Raw genomic sequence first — 8,025 nt, 5'->3', positions numbered from 1 at the left:
AAATAGGTCAGTACAGTAAAGTCATCAGTCTCTTCATTTTGATCAACTTTGAATGGGCTCATGGGAGGAGTTGTAGCACAACTGTTTGGCAGCAGCAATAACTGCAGGAGGCAATTTCCAGCACAGAGCTAAATGGGGCCTCTGGAGGCAAATACAGGTTAATAATAATAACAAACCACAGAGACCATGTAGAACAGGACCACAGAGAGGAAAGTGATGAGATTTGACTAAACATACCCTTCATCTTCTTACTACCATTAGGAAGTGACACTGGACGTCAAAGACTGGATGCATGTTGGGACTTTTAGAAGGGAATCACTGGTCTCCTTTCTGATGGCATGCTAAAGTGGAAATGTTTAGGCCTGGTTTTTAAGAAATGTGTAAGCAAATGCATGGTAATCCTGTTGTTGTGGTAAACTGCAGCAGGAGAATGCATGATAATCAAAGTATTTGAGTTATTATTACAGGAACAGAGTATTCTTTTGAAGGGAAGAAAAGGACTTGAATATCTTAAACAGTCTAGGATCCTCAAATAAAATTTCCAAAATATCTAGATTATTTAAGTGTTAATTTGAACAAAAGTTATTTTCAGCCAAGTTCCATTGGTTGCTTAAAACAGCAGCTGTTTCCAACACTAGCCCACTCTGACAGTCCCCTTACCCCCCAGCTCCACAGAAAGGGGGGAATGTGCCCATGGCACCCCAAATGCCTCCTTCGAAAGGAACACAGCCACCACATGCTTCCCTCTCTGCACAGAGACCTGGGGCCCTTTCACTCCTGGAGGGTTTCAAGGCATGCCCAGCCCATCCCATGAGGGCTGCAAGGGTTTTCCCTACTCTTGCAACCTGTTTTCATGGTTATCCAGCCCTGATTTTCCCAAGGAGCAGGCTTCCAGCCATGCAGCCACTTGTCCTGTGGGCCTCCTTGGCACCACAACCCCAAAGTACACATGCAGCTACCCATCATGGTAGCAGGAAAGGCTTTGCCTTGGGCCACCTGCCCAGTCTCTGACACAGATTTCACTGTCCCACCAGTAATTTGGGTGCTGAGACCGCTGCATGTTCCTGGGGCAGGTTCTCCATCCCCTTTCTTCCTATTCACGATGACAGCCTAATCAAATACCTCACTGGATACCCAATATCCAGCATTCAGCAGTATCATCACCAAATTTGTCTCCTGCAAACAGAGAAGCTGTGAGAGTATTAATAGCATGCAATCCATTTATTTTCTTGCCCAGAGATGGTTTTTGAAAAATTGAGATACTGATAGTTTTCTCTTCAATGAAAGGTAGTGAAGTTATCATGTGGATTAAGTCTTTTTCCAGATAACACTGACCAAAATGACCACCTGCTTAACACTACAATCCAGCAGACTTTGGGAAACACATTGGGGTTTTTTCCAAAGGCCTTTTTGGGGTGTTAAAGGAGCTTGTCTGAGCACTGCCATGGTCTCAGCACATGGCTGATTGAGACACTTGTCCCTTCTGGTGTGAGGCATCAGACCCACGCACAGGCTCCATGTGTGCTGTCTGCCCAAAGGCAGATGCTTCTGTTCACTGAAACTCCATTGCTATAATTAAGATTATGTCTCCAGTTCTATTTTTTCCAAAGCTATTCTTGTGTCTGAGTTTGTGCTCCTGACAAACACTATCAGTGGAGAGTGAAGGGAGAATTCATGTTCCACATGGGTAGTAAATGATGTTGTTCTTGGAGCATAACCTGGGGGGTTATGTTTTACAGATTCTTTGTAACTGGATTTAGTCTCCTCTTGCTTTGCTCAGTACAAAATAAATCCCACAGGAAAATGCTGGCATTGACTTTGTGTAAAGAGGTAACAAGTATTCAGATCGAAATTCCTGTTGGAAACAAAGTATCAGACCTAGTTTTTGTTCTTCTAAAGAGCATTCTACTACAACCCAGGTTAGTGTCTCAGTCACAGAGTCATGATCTGCTTCCTTTAGGCTATATCTTACAAAAACTATAGTATAGAACATTTCTCCAATTAGTAAGTTGCAAAAAAAAAAAAATTATTTCAAAGGAAAATTAAGCAAACTGGTGGGGGAAAGGTCTGTTAGGGATGCTTCCATGTACTTTTTTTTTGGGGTTTTTTTCAACCAGAAGAGAGTTTGTTCTAGGGCCTAAACTTCTATGTGATATATTTTAGTAAATAGCTGGGGTGGTGAAAGACTCTGCTGTGTTAGGTGGAAAATAAAGCACCATTTAATCCTGACAGTAGCACACTGTCTGGGCATGATGGACTGATAATATAGCAGGCCTGGTAGGTACTTACCAGGCTGAAACAAACACAAACACATGTAAATGTCAGTGTGAATCTTGTTGTTCTTTGCTTGTTGACTGTCAGTACCCTTGAATTTAATATTATTTTCAATTTACTCTTCCCTGTTCTTCATTTCCAGTACAATCAATACCAACCACCAGGTGCTCTGCTAGAAAAGTGCTGCTGTGCTTTACCCTGAGCATCAGGCTCATTTGATATTGAAAGAATTGAGTACATGACACTGGCTTGTCACTGCCTGATATTGCCCTGCCTTTATATCAGTGCCAAGGAGACTAGAGGAGCTCTGGGAAGCTCCAGGTTTGGAAGATTCATGCTCTGCCCTTTTACTCCTTTTGATATGTTCAGATCCCAGGTCTGGTATCCAGCCTTCCAGCTGCTGGATCTTCATCCATTCCAGTCAACTCAAGGGTCAGAATTGAAAGCCTGTCCAAAGGATCAGACCTGCAGACAAGGGCAGTGCACTGCCATGAGAATGGAAGAGAACAGAAGAGACCATTCTATGGAATTTTGTACTCTTCATTTGTTTGCATTCTAACCTATATTCCTTTAGGCAGTATCCTCTTTTGCTGGGTTTTTGTTTACAGTTTGTCAGTTACAAGAATCTCAGTCTTCAGATGCAATAATCACAGTTCTGCCATTTTTTTTTCAAGTCAAACTTCTCATATTTATTGGGTGACTGATTTCTTCTAGTGTTTAATAGTAAAGTCCTAATGAAGTTGTGAGGCAAATTTTGGATGGTTTTTTGTTCATTTTATGGTATGGTTACTCTAATAACGCCTGAAAGCCTTATTGTACTCCAAGGAGTAGTCAGGTTGATTAAACTAACTTTTGATAAGATATTTTTTATACCAACACTGAGAGCATTTGAGGGGAGAATTGTGCTTCTTACCAAGTTTCACACACTCTCTGCTAAAGTTGTCCTATATTTTACTTTTTATACTCCCCCAATTTACTGATTACTTCCTGTTACTTCTGATTGTCTCAGAGGTTTTCATAGCATGTCCATGACACTGATAATTTAAAACCACTTGTTGCTGATGAAAATAGATGCAAGTAGTCTCATTTACCTTTCTTGACCATTATTTTTGATTTGAAGGTCAGAAGCTGTGCTCAGAGGAAGTCTACATGTGTTGATTGATAGAAATCTAAGGACATTTATGTAAATTTACCATTTAATGCACTGGCAGTTCCTCTGCCTTTATGATGCTCCCTCTTCCTCCTGCATATAGCAGATGTGGCACCCTTATGAATTAGTTATCTAATATCCAGGAGCAGAATGAGTTTCCTGTACTTCAGTCTTCAGCTTCCAAATTAAAATGTTTGATTGAAAAGGACATGATTGAAAGTTCCATTTATCCCTCATTATTACACCAGGGTTCTTGTAGCCTGCTTAAATGGAATTTGTGATGGGACATACGACCTCAAAAAGAATAAGGGAACATGTTTCTCCTTTCCATTCTTTATTTGCCAAAAATACAGAATAATAATTTTATTTCCTCTGGGAACAGCTACAAGAGAAAGTTATTTTGAGTTATGGGTTTTACTTCAAGTCTTTTGCCTTAGACAAAAGTTTAGCATTTTTCTTTGGAGCTGACAGTTAATGTCTATGCCATTTTGGAGTGCACATCTTTGCAAGTCTATATGCACACGGTCCAAAAGCATGGGTGTTTTTGTTTGCCCTCCAGAAGAAAGTAACTGTAAAAGGAACAACACTGAGGAGATTTGGAGCATGTGTGGGTGAGAAGGTTCAGGAATGACTGCAGCAGGGAAAACGCCAGAATAAAGATCTGACAGTCTGGCTTTTATTGTGAGCCAAGAGCCAAAACACAGAGTGCCTGGGGATTCTGCCTATGCAATTGCCCTATGTACAGGCAGTCTGATAATGTGTTTATGGGTTGCGTTTTCATTGCTATTGTTGTCCAGATAGCTAATTAACAGCTAGCAGTGGATTTATTTGCAATGGGTAGTCATACTGCAGTAAAAACAATTTCTATATGTTAAAAGTTCCTTGAATTTATGCAACTGGATTTTCTAAGATTCCTGAAATTCGTCCCATTTAGTTTATTTGAATTAACTCCTCCAAAGTTTCACCTTTATTTTACAAATGTTTCCCTTACCTATGTGATTTTCCTGGGATGGTAGCCAAATGTTAAGAGAATAATACTAAATAGATTAAACAGCAGCACTATGTAAGGTTTCTCATATTCTCGGAAATGAGGCTGAACTGAAATCTCCAGTATAAGCTCACAGACCAGACTGTGGAAGAGGAATAATTGAGGTATGTCTCAGGGACATATTCAACTAAACTACATTTGAAAATTTTGTGATTATATGTCTTACATGTATGTATGTACTTTATATTAGCTCTACAGAAATTGTAATATGTTCACTGTGCATAATCTTTTTTTCACTTACCCACTGATTTTACTCCTATGTATTTCTTTTCCCAACTTTGAGAATTCTTTTCCCTTAATGATTTGGTAGCAGAAAAGTTTGATGGTAAAAGTACTTAAAATTACTTTATAATTTCAAGTCCTGAAGATATAAGTAACAAAAGCATCTCCAGTAGGAAAAGTGATGACAGTGCCACTTACCTGTAAGCTTTTTAACAAATCCATGTCCCATGTTGTGCTCATCACCATGCATGTCACAGTCATCTGGAACTTACCTTTTGCTTGAGCAGTAGGAGTTAACTTTGCTCCAGTAAGATAACACAAAGTTGAGCAATTCCACTTGCAGCAAAAATATAAGAGCAAGTTCAAATGCAGTTTCCAATATCAAAAGGCCATTAAAAGAATGACATCTGGCCATTAAGTGTATAATCAGACACTTTCTGTATACAATTATCCCTAATGCAGCACTACTTTAACTACACATTTTTTTAAAAATAGCTTTGATCTATAATAGTTCTAATATTCTGAGAATATGTCACAAAGCTGCAAGGTTATTTCTAGATATTCTGCTTCTTGCAAGAGTGTTTAGACTAGCACCTTCTTTAAAAAACACCACAGTGCAGGTGGTTCTCTGGTGTTCTTAATAAAGACATTTATCTTTTGTTGCTAGGTGTTATCTTGATGGATGAATCTCAGAACTCTGAGAATACTGGCTCTTTACCACTTCACTTTACTTCTCTCAGGGAGTGAGGGATCAAATTTAAGCATGGACAGTAATGAGTTACATCCACACTTGGATAAAGTGTATTAAGTGGTTTGCATTTGTGTCATAATGGTGTTTCTCTGGAGTGACTTGTGGTCATTTGGTAGGGAAACATTCAAGCCAACAAAATGATCAATCTGAGGGAAATTAAATCAAATTCCACTTTTAGCAGACACACTGAATATGGGTTGTGGGTAGGAATGCTAGACAAGGCTGTGGTTGTAGGGTTATGGAGAATGAACAGGAAAATGCTTTTAAGACATTAAAACTAAAGGTCAGGTCAGCAATGATCAGAACTTGAAACAGCCAAGTGGCTCTGTGCTAATCATTGTACTAGTGCAAGTGTTGTGACAAAAACAGGGACTGGTTAACATCCCTAGGTCTTGTCAGGCCACCTCTTCGGAGCATGAAACAAGGAAGATTCAAAGCTATATTGAAGCCAATGAGCTATAGAAATTATTTTTCTCCCCAGCAGCCTGGAGTGTCTTTGCTTATCAAAGTAAGACCCTGCAATTTCTGTTCACCAATTATAGCAGCTACATCTCTTCCTGAAAAGACTCAGAATTCTCATCAATCTCAAGTGGCTCAACTGAACATTTTCATGGGGGAAATTATCTGAGTCTAAAGAAAAAGACGCAAGCCTTCAGAGAGCAGCTTGGCTCTGATAAATACAAAATGGAACTCATAAGAGGAGGGTGATTTCAGCTCTTACTAAATCACTCATTTGTGGGCTTTGCTCTCAAATGAACACTTCAGAGGGAAACTGCTGCTTGTCCCTCATGGATGTTCCATTAAGTAACTGGGTCTTCAAATATGTGTTCATATAGAGGCAGCTGAGCTGTGCTGGTGAGTGCTGGACTGTCTGTGGTTAACCCAGGCAATTTGGAACTACCAGTTTGAAGGTCTCATTTATTGATCGATAGTATTTAACACCTTTTTCTGCTAACTGTGGTGAAACAGTAGCAGCTGACTGCTTCAGTTCCAGTTGGTTCCAATCCATAGGTGGGCCACCTCCTCTCCTTCAACGGTTCCATAGTTGTGCCAACATCTCAAACCTTCCCTGGCCTTGCCAGCTACAGACCATACCTGCAGCAGCTCTTTAGTCCAGCTGTATTCTCAACGTATTCCCAAACCTTTCTACATCCCTTCCCTGTATGAACGAGGAGGTTGCTAAGCCAGACTTAAATGTCATGTTCCCACCTCTAATTGTTGTGCTGGTGACATTTGTCATTCAGTCTTCATCCCCGCCTGCGGCGAGGAGTACGTGGCCCAAAGGGTCAGTGTCCGGCTAGCTGAGGGCAAGGGCCAACGCCCAGCTGCAATTCCCTGCCAGCAGCCCTCGGCGTCCAATGGCCTTGGGCGGTGCTGGCTGCGGACAGGCTCTCACTGCTGAATAGACGAGGAAGGAGCAGGACACTTCACTGGGGGTTAATGTTGGTTTATTGGTGTTCCAGATGAACCAACAGAGGAGCAACCAACCAGGGAAGTAGCTCCAAGGGGCGGGAGAAGTAAGGTTTTAAAGAAAGGGGGGTGTTTGAGGGAGGGATTTACAGTGAGCCAATGGGGAAGGGTGAAGGAATGAACTTAACATAACTGACATACCGGGGTAACCAATAAATACAAGGTAAAGGAGGAGCCCCGGGACCTCAGCCAACCACAACCCCCAGGGAGAAGTAGGTTCTGGAAAACTGGGAGGAGTGGGGGGTGATTGACTGGGCCCAGGGAGGAGGAAAAGTTTACTTATAAGGAGGTAAGGGGGAGGAGAAATTATATAACTTAGGTAACCGACACAAGCAAGGGCAGGGGTAACCATGGTAACATAACTGTCAGTAGGGATACGGCGGGAAGACTGGGGAGGGCAGAACCATTTACATTGAACAGGGGGGAAACAATACATAAAATGGGGGAGTAATACAAAAAACTTAACAACACACTACAACACCCACCAGCTTCATTGCCCACTTCTGCTGCTGTGTTTGTGCTCTGCCCACACAGCTCCTTCTGGGAGGGAATGCTCTTCTTGGTGCTGCCTCTGCTCAGAGCCAGCTCCTGGTGTCACAGTGATCTAGGGCTTGATACTTACTTTTTCCCTTAATTATCTTCTCAGATAATGCTAGCCTAACAGAACAGGACATTGACAAGGGAAAAAAACCCCAACATTTTAATTGTCTTAGTTATAAGAATCAGATGCTAATCAAATGGTCACAAGTAAGTAATAAAACCCACCAAATTTCTTACTGCTAGCCTTGATTGTGGTTTACAGTTCCTATGTTTGGAACTATACATGGCTCTTGAAAGAGGTCAAACTTGACATTGCCCCTGTACCCCAAGTGTTCAAATCGATTTCTTCCTTTTCCCAAGGAGTATATTGCTGATAACTCATTTTTCATATACAAACACTCTTTTCCCCATGAATGGGATTTGAAAACCTGGTATTTCACCTGCTAGGTTGCATAAGAGCCCAAGCTGTTGTACTGTGATTGTTCAAATATTTTATACAAGTATTAAGATTTAATACAGCTGCAATAAAAGAAAGGAAGAAAAATGTTTACCCTAGAGTAGCCTGCCTTC

Source organism: Zonotrichia albicollis, chromosome 6 (assembly GCF_047830755.1).
Source record: "Zonotrichia albicollis isolate bZonAlb1 chromosome 6, bZonAlb1.hap1, whole genome shotgun sequence".
Lineage (NCBI taxonomy): Eukaryota > Metazoa > Chordata > Aves > Passeriformes > Passerellidae > Zonotrichia > Zonotrichia albicollis.
This window is presented reverse-complemented; position numbering follows the sequence as displayed.